The sequence below is a fragment of the Paramormyrops kingsleyae genome, chromosome 23, assembly GCF_048594095.1.
Source record: "Paramormyrops kingsleyae isolate MSU_618 chromosome 23, PKINGS_0.4, whole genome shotgun sequence".
In the NCBI taxonomy this organism is placed as follows: domain Eukaryota; kingdom Metazoa; phylum Chordata; class Actinopteri; order Osteoglossiformes; family Mormyridae; genus Paramormyrops; species Paramormyrops kingsleyae.
Window position 1 is genome coordinate 16,925,496 of NC_132819.1, and position 14,909 is coordinate 16,940,404.

Sequence of the window (14,909 nt, forward strand, 5' to 3'; positions counted from 1 at the left end):
GGTACAAATTGGTATTTTATTCCGACAGTGTATATATACATAGTCATGTGTAGTATTGCTTATAATATTATATGCCGTTAAGTATAGTTTTGTGTAATGTAGGTTGCAATATTGTATCCCTTTAAGTATAGTTGTGTGTGATGTAGGTTGTAATTTTGTATCCCTTTAAGGAAACTTCTAGGTGAAACTTAAAATTACTGCTGTAAAACACCTATATCTTAAGTATGGTTTGTTTGTTTTCTTTTTAGGGCTGGGGGGGGGTCCAAAGGTCAGGCCTTTTTTTGGTGCTTGGCGTATATTGCTGTCCAGGGTGTGAGGGAGTTGTTGCCAGCTCAAAGTGAATGCCATTTTTCTGACTTCTTTCCCTCTCTCCAGTGCGTCCCTTTTAGTGCCCTAATCTGACTTTGCTAAAGACTTTGCTCACTTGCCTCTGTTGCTGTGATAACTTTCAGCCAGTCACCCCTGAGAAAGTCCTGCAGTTGTGTGATAAGCTTTTTTACGGACTCTTTTTACTGCTCTCCCTGTACTCGCTTTTAATGCCAGATTCTGTACATTAGCCCCGAGCGCTTGATGGCACTCAGTGTGTCTCGGGTTTCTGCTACGGTTGCAGGACGTCGGCGTTATTTGTGAAATTATCACGTTCGCATCCTCCTACAGATTCTGACTGCTAATTAACTACAGCCATCAGTCATAAACGGTTTAATGAATTTTCTATTTCCATTGGCACTTATATGCATAAGGAAATTTGTATTTTTTAATACAAGGTAATGTATGAGGTCGAAATGCATGCATTACTGATTGTAAGTGTGTTTCAGCCTTTCTTTAGAAAAAATGTGTTAAAAACAACAGGACGGCATGCCAGGTGTAAATGACACCTGTCACGTGTAGGAAGGGGCCAGAGAGAGAGGAAGCCATTTAGCCTCCAGAGGAGTGTGTTTATCCACAGCACGCGTAGGCGAGCGGGAGGGAGGTGAAGTCTGAGGAGACCAGGTGCGTCATCCTTGGCACTCAGCGGTCAGTGGGGGCTGTGGAGTCTTCGTGCAGGGCCTTGGGGGGGTGAGCCAGGCAGGTGGGTGGCGGTCGTGTGCCACAGCTGTCAGTCTGCGTCCGTTTTTGGTGAGACTGCCCACACAGGGGGTTAGAATGTTCCTACTCTCCAGGTAGTTTGGCGTGGGAGTGCTCTGTAAAGTCCCAGGGAGAGCCACATGGATCGTTTTCAGCTGGGCACAATAACCAACTGCCTGCTGAGTGCTGTCGCCGCCCTACTGGAGGTGTTCTCTCTATGCCTTGCTGTACCTGAGAATCTTCAGTCAAATGGCATTGCTTATTATAGAAAAATAATAGCAATAATATCAGAATATAAGAAAAAGAGTCATTCGTCATGCTGTCAGTGTTCTACGACAGTGACGTGCAGAAGGTATGTAGAAGAGGTGGGTCCAAGCAACTAGAGGAGGTGGGACCAAAATATCTGATTGGTTGGTCCGGCCTCCTCTAGTTGCTTAGACCAACATCCTCTAAAATCTGATTGGTTATCTCTCTGAACCAATTATTTTTCCTTCTGCCCTCAGAACATTTTTGTGCAAAGTAAAACTTCCTTGAGCGTGCAGAAGGCCAGAGACAGTATCTCTTCGACAAGCCTTAAATTGTGTAGAACTAATTAGAAGACAGAGTCAGATCAAAGGGTTCCAAAATCGTAATGGAGAGATTTCAATCTGCAAAGGCTTTCATACTTCACATAGGACTACAGGGCGTCTGGCAGGGCCTCTGCTAATCACTCTACAGGGTTCCTGTGACTTAAATGTGTTGGGGGGAGGCGGGGGGGTGTGTGTTTGCACGTTTACAAGCACACCCCAGCCTCAGTGCACCTCGGCTGGGGAAGATGAACGTCAGTGGTAACCAGTCATGGGAACATGCTGTATGATCCGTGACAAATGTCTGGGAACAAGGATGCCTCCATTTATCAGGTAAACCTGAGAGAGAGCGCACCCTGGTGGCATGCATGGCCTTCAGGCGGCTGGGTTGAAGTCGCATGGGGGACCTGCAGACAGCTCCCCAGAAACACACACTGTTACACGGGACTTTCATTGACCTATTTTGGAGATTAAAAAGCAGTCGTTTTTTTGCAGAGAGCTGCGGCAGAAGGATGTGTTTCTATTTTAAGCGGCGTTTCCACTTTTTGCCCAGTAAGCTTCCAAGACACGTCCATGATGTATGTGTTCAGGAGCAGGGAATTAATTAAGAACCTGACCCGTCGCCATGTACTGTCATCAGTAAAGCTGCGGGCTGGTTCTATAGAACAGCAAGATTCGAGCTGGTACCAATTAAGCCTTTGTGATTTATCTTTTAATTCAAAATGATAATTAAAAATACAACTTGGCAAAAAAAAAAAAACTGTGGTTATAAGTGGCACGGTGTTTTCAGCAGTTTCTGAACGATGGATTATGTAACTGAAATTGTGGTCCTGCTTCTCACTTTAATTAGGTGTCCTTTCTGTTTCCATGGCGATATGTGCCTGGCTGAAGGTGATCAATTGATTTTCATCAAATTTTTTTTATTTTAAACATTTCCTGAAATATGGTGCAGATGCATATATTAGAAGGAATTAGAAGGAAAGCAGAAAAAAGTTGAATGAATAAAAGACGACAAATATAGACACATATGAGATATTAATCTACAATAATGTTTTTTTCTTATTTTTCTTCATCTTAAGACGTTCTTTAAAATCTGCCATCACTCCTGAGACTCAGTGATTGGACAGGCTGTTTCCTCCCGATGCTAGGAAGGAAGATTTGGTGCCCATTCTGCTTCCTTTCGACGGAGACCCTGTGTGTAATTAGGGTGTAAGACCATCTGTCTGGACTTTCTGAGACCTTCTTGACCTTTCTGGTTTTGTGAAAATCTCTTACTTGCTGAGGATGAGTAGGAATCTGATGCCATCAGCATTTTAACTTTGAAGTGCCTGTCCTCTGGGTGATGATGTGATTTTAACGGCGGGGTTCAGCTCCCACGCTGGGGCGAAGCACTCAGAAAATGTGTATTTCGCATAAAGTTTTCCAGGTTTTCTCTGGGTTTTCTCATTTGCTTTGCAAGATACAGACGTTTCGTCTATTATTTGCTTTCGTTTTCAACATCTGCTCTCTGAGATCTTCGTGTCTCTCTCTGCAATAAAGCCCAAAACCGTTGGGATACATTTGATCAGGCAATCACAAAAATCCTTCACCATCTCAATAATAAGCTGTGGTTGGAGACGCCACAATGTTAATACTCATCATATGTGTTCACACTAGGTCTCCACTCATTTCAAATTCCTTTAATCATCTTCCTTTCTTCCTTACTGGTGTATGTGCCCTTTTTCTGTCATTCCCAGCTCTACTTTTCTTTCTCCCCGTCAGGGAAAACAGTCATTATTTCCAGTTGTTTGAATGAATGAGTGTTTTACCTTCTGGGTATATATTAGCCAGCTTGTGAATGCTTCAGTCTGCATGGTGAATGCTTACACTAATCACACCAGAGACACTGTGGGATCTGTATGCCCGTATGCTCAGCTCCACGGCAAAATCCATCCTGCATTGGATATAAATTCTGTATAAAAGCTGAGTATCATTGAATTAGAGCATTGCTTGTGTGTGTGTGTATGTATCTTTGGTGTGTGTAAATGCTGTCTATTGTAAGTGTGATTTTCAAGTTGTAGAAAAACTCCATGGACATTGCAATTGAAGTAATCTGTCTTTAGTAAATGTTCTTGGAAGTAGTTTAAGTTTTCGCAGCGTGATATGAAAGCAGAAGTCTCCCATGACCGCTGGCCATTAGCTTCACGGCGCCACGCTACGGGCCACTGTCTTCGCCGTCATCGCCGTAATTATCTCCAATCATATCCAGCACTGACGGACGCCTTGCTTACGACTGGCATCATTTCCTGCGACTTTACTGTGTAAACAAGCACGTTTGTTAAGGACTAACAGTAGGGCCTGCTGTGAGTAATTAGGGTATTTTCATGTCACGTTAGGGTTTGCGCGATCGTTGGGAATCGAGCTTGGCGTATGCGTCCGTGCCTGTCGGGTAATCCTTGGAGGGGGAGGGGGAGGCTGACATCGAAGGCCATCCTCCCCTCCAGTGCTTGAAGGGGATAAGTGTCCCCTGTCATGCCCCCAGGCTGCTCATTAGCATGTTCAATTGGGATGCAGCGTGTCGCTGGGCCCCCAGTGTCATCCGGAGGCCAGGTGCAAAATAGCAGCATCTCTTTCATGGGCCAGACTGGAAATAACAGCATCCTCCTTGCATCTCCACTCACCGTGCTGGTAAACACGACCTCCGACAGGGAAACCAAAAAAAAAAAACCTGGTTTTGTCCTAATGGTTCTAGCACAGTAAAAAAATATACAGAGATGGTGTGAGACTCTCCCACTGAGACTGTAAAGTGCAGTGTACCATTTGCAGCTTTCAGTGAGGAACGATCCACCTTCTCGTTTAACAATGCTTCTATTTTTTTTTCTTCCAAATGAATAATAATGATGATTATTGTAGTGATCATGGTGCATTTGGGACAGTAAAACAGGGGAGCAGGTTGTGTGGAGTTTCAGAAAATGGCCTCATAATTCATAGATTGCACTATTAAAACATACAGCTGATAGATGGATTACAAAAAGTTGTGCTTTGCTTTAGCTGATATTGTGAACCGAACAGAAAAATACATAGGGATAAAAGGAAAGGCTTGTATCTTCCTGAAGCCATTTTCAAATTGGGATTTAATATTTTCAGCCTTAAATCACTAATGATCGTGCTAGCTGACCCTAAATCAGGTGAGAGAGCAGTCATTTTTGATAAGAAACTTGCCTGTTTGGTTCGGCCAGGGCTTGCTGAAAGTCCCGATAGCTGGCCATATTTCAGCCATGTTGGCAGTGTTACTCAGTCCAGTCCTTGGGGATCCCCTAGACAGTCCATGTTCTTGCTCCCTCCCAACTCCCTGCCAGACAATCCTCATTTTTGCTCCTAACCAGGAGTTGGGAGGAAGCAAATACGTGGACTGGCTGGTGGTCCCTGAGGACCGGGTTGGGAAACACTGGTATAGGATATATGACTCCATGCCCAACGGATCCAGTGTTGACACACTTTTGAAAATTTACTGTCTAAACAACTTCAGTGACCAAACATCATGCAGCTGTTATCCCTGTTATCTGGCTGCTGCAATGTGCCGGCTTCCTGGTATTAATGCACATGGTGAATTGTTCCCCATGATGGATTTTAGCCACTAGACATCCCGCATGTTTGTATCCCAGCTGCAATAAAGATGTCGGCGGCTCATCAGCATCAGTTCACCTCCGGAGACTGGATGTAGAGCGAGGAGTTACTGTTTGCAAAAAATAAAAGATTTCTCTCTTCAATATCACAAAGGCACCATGGTAAGTGCTAGGCCTATAGCTGTATTTTAGAAGAAAAAAAAAACTTTTTTCATATTTACCTATATAAAGAATTTTATATTTTTGTATTTTCAGTAATTAATATTTAGAAAAACAATGTAATGTATACATAAATAGTGAAAGCATACTGTATACATAAATAGTGAAAGCATACAAAAAAATTAATATCTCCTATTGGACAAATGTCAACATTTTACTTAAAAGAATCAGTATGACAACTAAAGTAGTTGTTTTTTGTTGTTTATGATCATATTTGACAATATACTGTAATAAACAACATGCAGCAGTCCTTGTGTCCCATGGAGTTGGTAATTCAGGTCCAGAAAGTAAAAGTCCAGACCAGGATTTTGTTTCAACCAACCAGTTGAGCATAAAGAGTCACAGAATACTGAACGGGTTTTTTCAAACAAAATCCCGTTCTGGACTTTTACTCTCTGGACCTGAATTACCCAACTCTGGGTATCACCTATGGTGCCCACATAATCCATGTCAGAGAGGACACTTTGAGCTACTTCAGGTTTTACAAGCTGCTTTAAAACCAAAAGGCTCCGGTCCTTGGCTAAATACTTCAGCTTTTCTCGTACTTTGCTTTGTTTCCTTGATTTAAAGACTCATCCAGCTGTTTCACGTTATCGTTAGTGACATATGCATGATTAAAGGAGCCTGACCAATCAGCACACAGCAAGAACTCAGTGCCTAATTGAAATGGTAGTTTTGAAATCCTGTCCTAGCTCAAAGTGTCCTCCCTGACATATATTATCTGCTCACTCTAATATCACCATCCTACACATTAAAGCTGAAATTTTGCAGAACCACAGATCTGAGTTCTCCATTCGTTTAGTTTAGCAGCCACCCTTAAGAACATTGTTCTGTCGGTCTCAGATGGTCAGGCAGGGCCATGGTCTGCTATGAGGGTCCTGAGGCGGACAGTGTGACACCAAGCAAACACTCCTGATGCCTTAGGAAGCAGCTGGAGCCTGGAGTTCTCACCGATTTATATACTGCCATGCCACTTCAGATGACTGACCCAAATTTCCAGCCCAGCCACCAAATTGTGCCATTACCGCCATTGTTGACGGTGGATGTCACGGCTTCCCCCCTCCACACCCCACCGTTCTTAGGTCACTTCAGATGGTTCATTTTGCATCCCAGGGGATGATGTGGTGAAGTAAGCAACCCCCCCCCCCTCCCCCTGACAGCAAACATGTACATGTGTAAAATGCAAATGGCCCTATTGTGCCCGTGGGCTCTTGCCGATAAAGCTTTTCCAGAAGAGTGCGTCTCCGAGTGCCAGTGCCAGCATGCTTGAGGTAGGGCACCTGGCGGTAGGAGCGAAGGTAGAGGGGGGGGGGGGCTTAAAACATACCAGGCAGCAGCTAAGAGAGACGTCTGATTATGGCAGGATTCCTGCAGATCAGGAGCTGGTGAGGTAGGGAGGGGTGCATGGTGTGCTATTTCCGCAGCTCCCAGCCCCCAACCTCTATGTCCAGGAGCAGCAGCTAGCGGCAAGACACTGGACGCCCCATGCATGTCCCGCCCTCTTTCTCACAGCCAGGCTAACCCCACACTGGCAGATATGTGCCATACGCTAACGCCAGGCCCGTTGTCATGCATGATGCTAGGTTTAACACCTAGATGCCTCAGCTTTCTGGGTATTTGTATAAATATAATATATACATGACATGGCTAATCGTCGTCATGCTAGGATTGCTGGGAGGGCCTGGCTGTGTCCCAGCCTTATCCACTTTTAATCAGAGGATGAATGAGTCTCTCTCCTGTCGTCCACCGGGGAATCCTGACACACAAGCCTCTGTGCAATCTCATCATTCAAAACATCCCACTGCAGGCGAGTCGCCGTCTCCCCCTCTTAAGAAAGCTACTTTCTAATAGCCTTGAGTCAGTCATTTAAAAGGCAACTGTAATTAACTCCCATACACGTGCTTTCTTTTTTCTCCCCTAAATTCCCAGTTATGCATTATTGGAGAAGTAATCCAGGCTTAAATGAGTAGGGTAGAGATATATATATATATATATATATATATATATATATATATATATATATATATATATATAATTTTTTTTTCCCCAAGATGGAGGGGGGGAACGATTCATATTCTGCTGCGGACCTTGTGGGTCCCACTTGGATTCTGTGAGAAGTTAGGTTGCCTCTGGTTGCATCAGTCTTGCATGCTGACGACTTGAACGCTTCTCTGTGCAACAGTGAATCTCACCTTTTTGTTAGTAAACACGGCATCATCCTGTGCTATTTGTGAATCTATTATGTGTCATCAAAATTTATGCCGCAATTAATATCAGAGCGAAATGCTATTTTGATAGCAATTGTTTTTTTTTCTCTGTAAAACCCAAATATTTGAAGCTTTTATTGAAATATTGTTGGATGGGGGAATATTAATTATTATAACCTGAGGACCTGACTGAAGAGGTGATATCAGTTTAGAAATGTGTATGTTAATGTAACAAGGACAGATTTCTCTGTGTCTGTGCTGTAATTGGCAATACAAATCTTCTAGTCTGAGTACAGTAAGTGTTTTTTCCTCCAAACTTAAAGATCAAAAGGTACCCTTTTTGTTATAGTAGTTACTTATTCTACATTTTCCTGTTTCTTTACTTCCCAATCAAACATCTAAAGTTGTCAAAAAAAACAGCTGGCACCTTTTTTTTGTTCTTTGAACTTTTCTTGGGAGTATTGTGTAAGTGTTTAGTCATTGTTTTAGAACAGTGTGCAAAAATGAAAAAAGAGCTTTAATGAATGACTGATGTTCTGATTAAGAGTAATGAATAAAACAATTGAATTATTTTAACTACTGAAATAGACTGTGACTCAAGGATGTGTTACAATACATTTAATCCCACACACACAATGCCTACTATGAATAAAATTAAAATTCACATTGCTCATATAAAACTTTTTTCCAACCTGTTGTCCAACCAAATGACATTTGCAAATGAGCTGCCACTTTCACTCAACAGAGTGGCAATTTTCATAAATTAGCAACAAGGACTTGAGCTGGGAGTGGCTGTATGACGACTTAATTACGAAGGAAAGAAATTAACCTGAAAGTTGCTATCGTTTCATGCATTTACAATATTCCTTATTCAGGGAGAAAAAAAAAAGTTCATTATTTTGGTTCAGTCCCACTGAATTTTTTTAATTGCTGCCTGGGCTAACTCACATAATAATAAAGTGTCTAATATAGTTTGTAGATGTGCATTTGCATGCAGCAGTCTCTGGGCTCCCTGTCATTACCTTCTAATTACTATATATCACAATCTGACAAGTATGCGCTACGTTTATGACATAAAAATGAAAGCCCCCGCTCTAATGAAATAATGAAAATCTGAAAGCGCTGTTTATTTCACCTGAATGGTTTTTCCCTTCATCTGATCCGTTTGCACACTCAACACTTAGTCAATAAATCCTGAAAGACAGCAGGTGACCCTGTAAAGGTCTATCAAAGATCAGCTGCTGCTGTATTCATTTTGAGGGAATGAGACGGAGGGTAATTATTCATGAGGAACACAGGGGCATGGAGCACTTTAAAAAAATGCCATGATTTCCCATCAAATGTTCAGTTTGAGCCATTAGACTTCTGTAGAGCTGTTTGATGGTAGAGTTTTTGATTGATAGGATACAAAACAGTTTGTCTTACTGGACACACCTGTCGAATGGGGTTATTCTTTAGAAGAAGTGAGTCCAATCGCTTGCAGTTAAAGTGGCGGATTTTAAATGGTCATTTATGTGTCCATTGACAAGTGAATTCAAACCTTTCTTATTACATATTCTTTCTTTAAGAGTTGTGAATATTTTGGCTTGTTTACTGTCCATCCATTTTCTGTACTTGCTTGTCCACTTCAGGGTTATGGGGGGGATCCAGAACCACAAGGCAGGAATCAACAAACCAGTATGGGGGCGCTAACCCACTGCAGAACACACTCACGCCTATGGGCGGTTTAGTAACTACTTTTCACCTTAGCATGTTTTTGGACTAGAGGCAGGGGAACCAGAACCTTCATGAGGAGAACAGGTAAACTGCACACAAATGCAATCAAGGCAGCGACTCAAATCCTGGCCCCAGAGGTGTGAGGCAACAGCGCTGAACACTGCACCACCGTGCTTAACACTGCACCACCGTGCTTAACACTGAACCACCGTGCCCCGTCGTCTTTGCTAATGAAAACAGAAGTAAAACTGAGAGTAAGTGAGAGCAAAACTGTTGCTTATGCTTAATATGTTAACCTGCCAAAAGGTACCATCATAATATAGTAATTAAAAGACATTGCAAAATTATTTTTGCTGAAGTCCACATCCAGGTATGATCTTGAACCCAAACAGCCTTGTACCCAAACAGCTGGTCTTGGCAGGCAGATTTATCTGCCCTGGCCTGCTTGATTAGTACATTTTGTTTCAGATCATTTGTGGAAAATGGCCAATAGCTTAGTTTTGCCATGTTTCAAAAACTTGGGCATAATTTTATTGCAGCATAGGGAATAAAGCTGATTGGACAAAGTGCATGGACAAGGCAGACTAATAGGTTGGGTTTGTAATTACCTCAGTTGTCTTAAAGGATGTGTTTTGAATGGGGCAATATGACATATTAAATACAAGTTTAAGTTTAAAAATGTACTTTCAAACAGAATTTTTCTATATAGGAAGTATAGGGATTTAACAGGGCAAGTTATGAAAGAAAAAAAAAAATCACAAAATAGGTGAATTCAGTTCATTATGCAATGTATTAATATGTATATATAAGCAGGAAAAAAAATCTGTTCAGTTATTTTGAGTACAGCATCACCTGCAGTCTCCTTTTTGACAAAGCTGCTGGAAAATGGACAAATTAAGTATTCGATGTCAATGTATGTCAATGAAATCCCATCAGTCCCTGCGAATCACACTGGTTGGCCTTCAAGTAATGGCTGTATAAGCAGGATGATGAATAGCAGCAAAAGCAGAAGGATGGCAGTCTGTCACGCAGCCCGATGTAACATGAACACGGCTGTACATGAGCGTCACACCAAATCAGTTTGTCATGTTGGGATCACGGCGTGCGATGACGCAAAACGTCGGGATATCCCCCAAGGACAACCTGGAGACGGAGGGATCACAGGGACAAAATTCCTAATCATTGCTATGCTGTGAATTCTGCTCTCCTTTAAATACTAGACAGAAATAGATAATCATCCAATTAACAAAGCTGCATTGTAGCCACCAGAAATGGAAAACTCATGTCTAGGAAGTTCAAATCCAAACCAAAGCTTTGTTTCGACCAGACAGTTGAGTACTCTGACTCTTTATGCTCAACTGGTTGGTTGAAACAAAACATGCACTTTCTGGAGCTAAACTTTCCACCTCTGGTAGCCACTTACAATAGCGGGCAAAACTGTGGAAACACCAAGTATTTTTGGCATTACGCTTTAAAAATGAGTACAGGAATATTGCCGGTCATGTTTATAAACAAAGAATGTTACAAATATCATACATTGTACGATTAAATAAGTAACTGGAGTAACTGGAATAAAGTTCTGCAGTCTCTAAAAATTGGAAGTGTTTCCACAGTTTTAGCCGCTAGTGTAAACAAAAGCTTAGAAAGGAAAAGCTGTCTTTGTCCAGGATATCACAGCCACAGAGTGACTTAGTTGTGTCCAGCATCCTACCGTGGAACTTGATCTAATTCCTTCTCCTTTGGTCTCCCCCCCTCCCATTTTGAGATGAGCTCCTTTCATGACTTCAAGGGAAGAGACTGTTCTGGTCAGTCCTTCTTTTTACTTTTAGTCAGCATAACAAGAAACGGATTTATTTATTTATTTATTTATCTGTCTGTCTTTCCTGCTAGTTTTTGGTTTCTTCGTGAGTTTTTGAGAGCACGTATAAAGTCCGACATACATTAAGCAAATGCTGGGGAGATTGCACGAAGTCGCCATGGACTGCTTCTCGGATTGGCGTGGCGCCAATCTAATTAATTTACTATGCGGCCGGCACACTGCCCAGAACACAAAACCAGAACTGCGGCCTTTGTGCCGTCCACAGTGAAGGCTATCACTACAAATGATAGATATAATTGTTACACTTATAAGAATATTTATCATCTGTACACGCCATTGTACCTCGGTAATGAAAAAAAACCATGCCACTGAAGAGAATAATCATAAAAATTGAAATAGTTGGGGTTTATCGGTCCGTACATCTTTGGCGCTATAATAAGGATCCTCGTTTATTATGCATGCGCTGAATTAGCTGGTCAATACTGGCTTCGCTCACAATAAGGCTCACATCCGCGGACACACGTAGGCACTCGTTCAAGCCTGTTGGTCTCTTTCTGCTTTTTAAAACGTGTTAGTTTCAAGTAGTAATAATGAAGTAGCTACACACATACTTACGCAAATTAAATTTCTTTTCGCTATGGCTTGGTTAAAGCTGAAGGTTAATAAGCTGAGCCGATTTTGTAGCTTCCCGTCCGGCGCCGATTCATGCCGAGGCTGGCCCCATCTGGGCGCTTTAAAGCGCGCTCCCTGCTAGTGTAGTGACTGCTCCTCGCTTTGCATTCTGGGGCCCGGCTTGGCGATAAGGTCAGAGCAGCTTTTCATCTCAGGGAAGGAAGCGTGGCGGCGGCTCTTCGCGGGCGCGGGAGCGAGACGGGCGCGTGCGCTCCGCCGTTAGGCGCGACAGTGGGGGGAAAAGGCGCTGCGAGGAGGTGCCTGTTACATAAACTGTGGCAAAACAATGGAGTCATTTTCCGTTAAGGGATGGAAATCCTGTCGCTCTCAGCATACTAAAAACAGTACTGTCATTGCCTCCTCTTCTGTCGCCGCACACCAGTAGACCTCCTTTTCCGGCTGTTTCCCACAGCCCTCCAGTACTAGGCTGACTGACTTATCTAAGACCCAGCCTGACTTGTTGCCTTGGTTATCAGCCAAGCGTGTTTTATCCACATGGTTCATCCTGCTGTTCGTGCTATATGATCCGGTAGCAGCTAATATAGCTGAAACACGTCATTATCCAGTAATATAATCCCCCGATTGGGTACGTACTAACATGCTCTTTAATTATATATTTTTCCCCCTCTGAAATGCAATAAATTAAATTGTTCTGAGCACATAGCAATAGGCTAATGTAATAAATATAAACAGATTTTCTCCATTATCTCTAAATAGCATTTCAGTAATTTCCGAAAATTATGTATAATGAGAAGAAATGCAAGTCGTGTTTTACAATTACAGTATAGCGGCTGCACATTAACCCACAATAATGCTTTTTTTCCACAACCCCATGTATGGAGTCCTGTAATAAGCAGTTATACTTTGCAAAGAGCAGTTTTATTACTTGTGCTCAGATATTGGGTTTTTTTTTGCAGTGCCTTCGGGCCAGAAGGGGGCATAGGAGCCAGCAGGAGTGTGCCAGTACTCACTGAATATTTATTTTCATAAACGCAAACATTGGTCAACCAGATCTGTGGCAGTCGTCATTTAAAAATAAATTGTTTCATGAAAAGCCAAGATGCGGCAGCAGTATTTTGACTAGACGTGCTGTGCGCGCAGCGTTTTTGTACAGATGGAGGCATGCCTCTAGAGGAAGTGCAACTAAGCCAAACCCAGAAGCTGGCCAAGACCGTGAGAGGTATTTGTGGCCTTTCCAGACATATATTCTTACTAGCTGAGGTTAAAAGTAATAATTAATCCAGGAAGGTCAGCGGCACTGACACGTTTCATCATCCATGAGTGCACTGAAGTCGATCAGAGGATGGGGGAGATTGTTGACCTTGAGATGTACAGCATAATCTTTTAGAAGGCCAGGAGCCATACCCAGACATGCAGCACCACGATACCGTCCAGCAGCAAGTGTGTTTGTTTCCCATTGCAGAACTGAGATGCTACTTCAACTGGTAGCCTAGGTGACCATAAATGCCATTTCTTTTCTTGTTTTCCTGTTTTCCTTTGAGGCCGAGTCAGCCCTTTGAAAGTAGGTCTGCCCTGGGGGGGCAGGTTTGGCTTGGATGCAGGCAGCTGAGGAGCCTTGCAGTAGATAAGCGCTCCTGGATGTCTGGACGGCCATGACGAAGCAGAGGGTTACTGGAGGACCTCTCTGCACAGTCTGTCTGGGCTTCCAGCCGGGGTTTTCTTGGAGGACAACTCTAGGTCTGGGGTTTGTCCGATATGGCATGTTGGGTCTTGGACTGGTTGTTTGTACACGTTTCTTAAGTCAAATATGCCTTTGCAGAAAAATGACCGGGTTGCTAAGATCCTTCTGACTCCAGTATTAAAAGAGGAGTTTCTCAAAAGGTTGATTTAATTATTTCTTGGTACCCAGAGGAAAAAAAAGTTTGAATTTCAATTCCACTTATTTTGAAAGGCCGGCCATATAAATTTAAATAAGATTTATCTTAATTGGATAGTTCAGTGTTAGAGAATGCTTCATTTACAATAATAATTATTTCTAATATGGTCTTTTCTATTTATGATGTAAATACCAGACTACCTTTAGCGGCATGGCTGGTACTTCCTGTGTAGAAAAAATTGTGATTCTCACTAATTTTAATAGCCAGATGTTTAGTGGCGCGATCCATGTTCAATGCCCTTCTCCTGGGTGCTGCAACAGGGCCTCTCTTAGGACCCAAAGCAGCAATCTTCAGGCTGGGAGACTGGGACCTAGAGCAGACTGCGACACAGAGTCAAACAAAAATGGTGAGGAGGAACAGAAAAGGGGGACAGCTGTTTCAGCATCAGCACCAGGGAAAACGCAACAAAAAGAAACAGATGTCAGGTCTTGGAAGGGGCTACACTGGGATGCAGGATCTGGGCACATTTTCTATGGCTGACAGAAAAAAAAACAGCTCATTCTTAGTGTTGCTGATAAGCCGCGGTGGCAGTGAATGGATGTGCCCGGTGCCCGACTTTGCCCCAGCCTAAGGCATCCGGTGCCCATCTCACAGAGCCCACACCTACTATTCCACCTGCTTGCAGATTGTCAAGGGCTAACAGTTCAGAGTCTGAGATGCTTCATTTAATCCGGGCATTGAAAACATCATCTCTGTTTGGCGTAGGGTAATACGGAATATTACGCAATAGGATCTATTCTAAAATTTATATTTACATTTTCAGATAGAATGAATATTTATGATCTTATATGTATTTCTGTTTCTGATTAATTTGTGTTATCTTTGACATCTTTAACATATGTAATGTGTTTTTTTTTACTAAATCCAGTAAAAGAGCATGAGCTTTAGTCCCTTATTGTGCTTCAGATAAAGATAAGGGCTGTACTGTCAAGCGATATGTGACCTGAATCAGACGGAACTACAGAGTGAACGCAGAAAGGGGGCTGGAGTTTCTGGAAGGTTCCTTCCCTGGAGAGGGGTCTTCACAGCTGCGTGCTTGGAAGAGGCGCGGAGACAGACTCGGAGGCAAAGGCGCCTTTGCATATGAAATGCCCACCGAACCAGACTCTCCACTCTTTCCCCTGCCAGTAAATGTTATTTTC

General features: G+C 42.7%; 1 protein-coding gene and 2 long non-coding RNA genes across 6 annotated transcripts in view; 2 read left to right on the plus strand and 1 right to left on the minus strand.

The window, feature by feature from the left end:
* csmd3b (CUB and Sushi multiple domains 3b) overlaps window positions 1-14,909 on the plus strand; it is a 349,538-nt gene that overhangs the window by 13,434 nt on the left and 321,195 nt on the right. The window lies entirely within an intron of this gene.
* Window positions 9,705-12,228, minus strand: LOC111843957 (uncharacterized). The gene is made up of 2 exons (XR_002838281.2): window positions 11,813-12,228; window positions 9,705-10,521 (listed from the first exon to the last, which is right to left on the minus strand). It is a non-coding gene; the product is annotated as an uncharacterized lncRNA (long non-coding RNA).
* Window positions 12,048-14,857, plus strand: LOC111843958 (uncharacterized). Its single transcript, XR_002838282.2, has 3 exons — window positions 12,048-12,455; window positions 12,787-13,567; window positions 14,028-14,857. It is a non-coding gene; the product is annotated as an uncharacterized lncRNA (long non-coding RNA).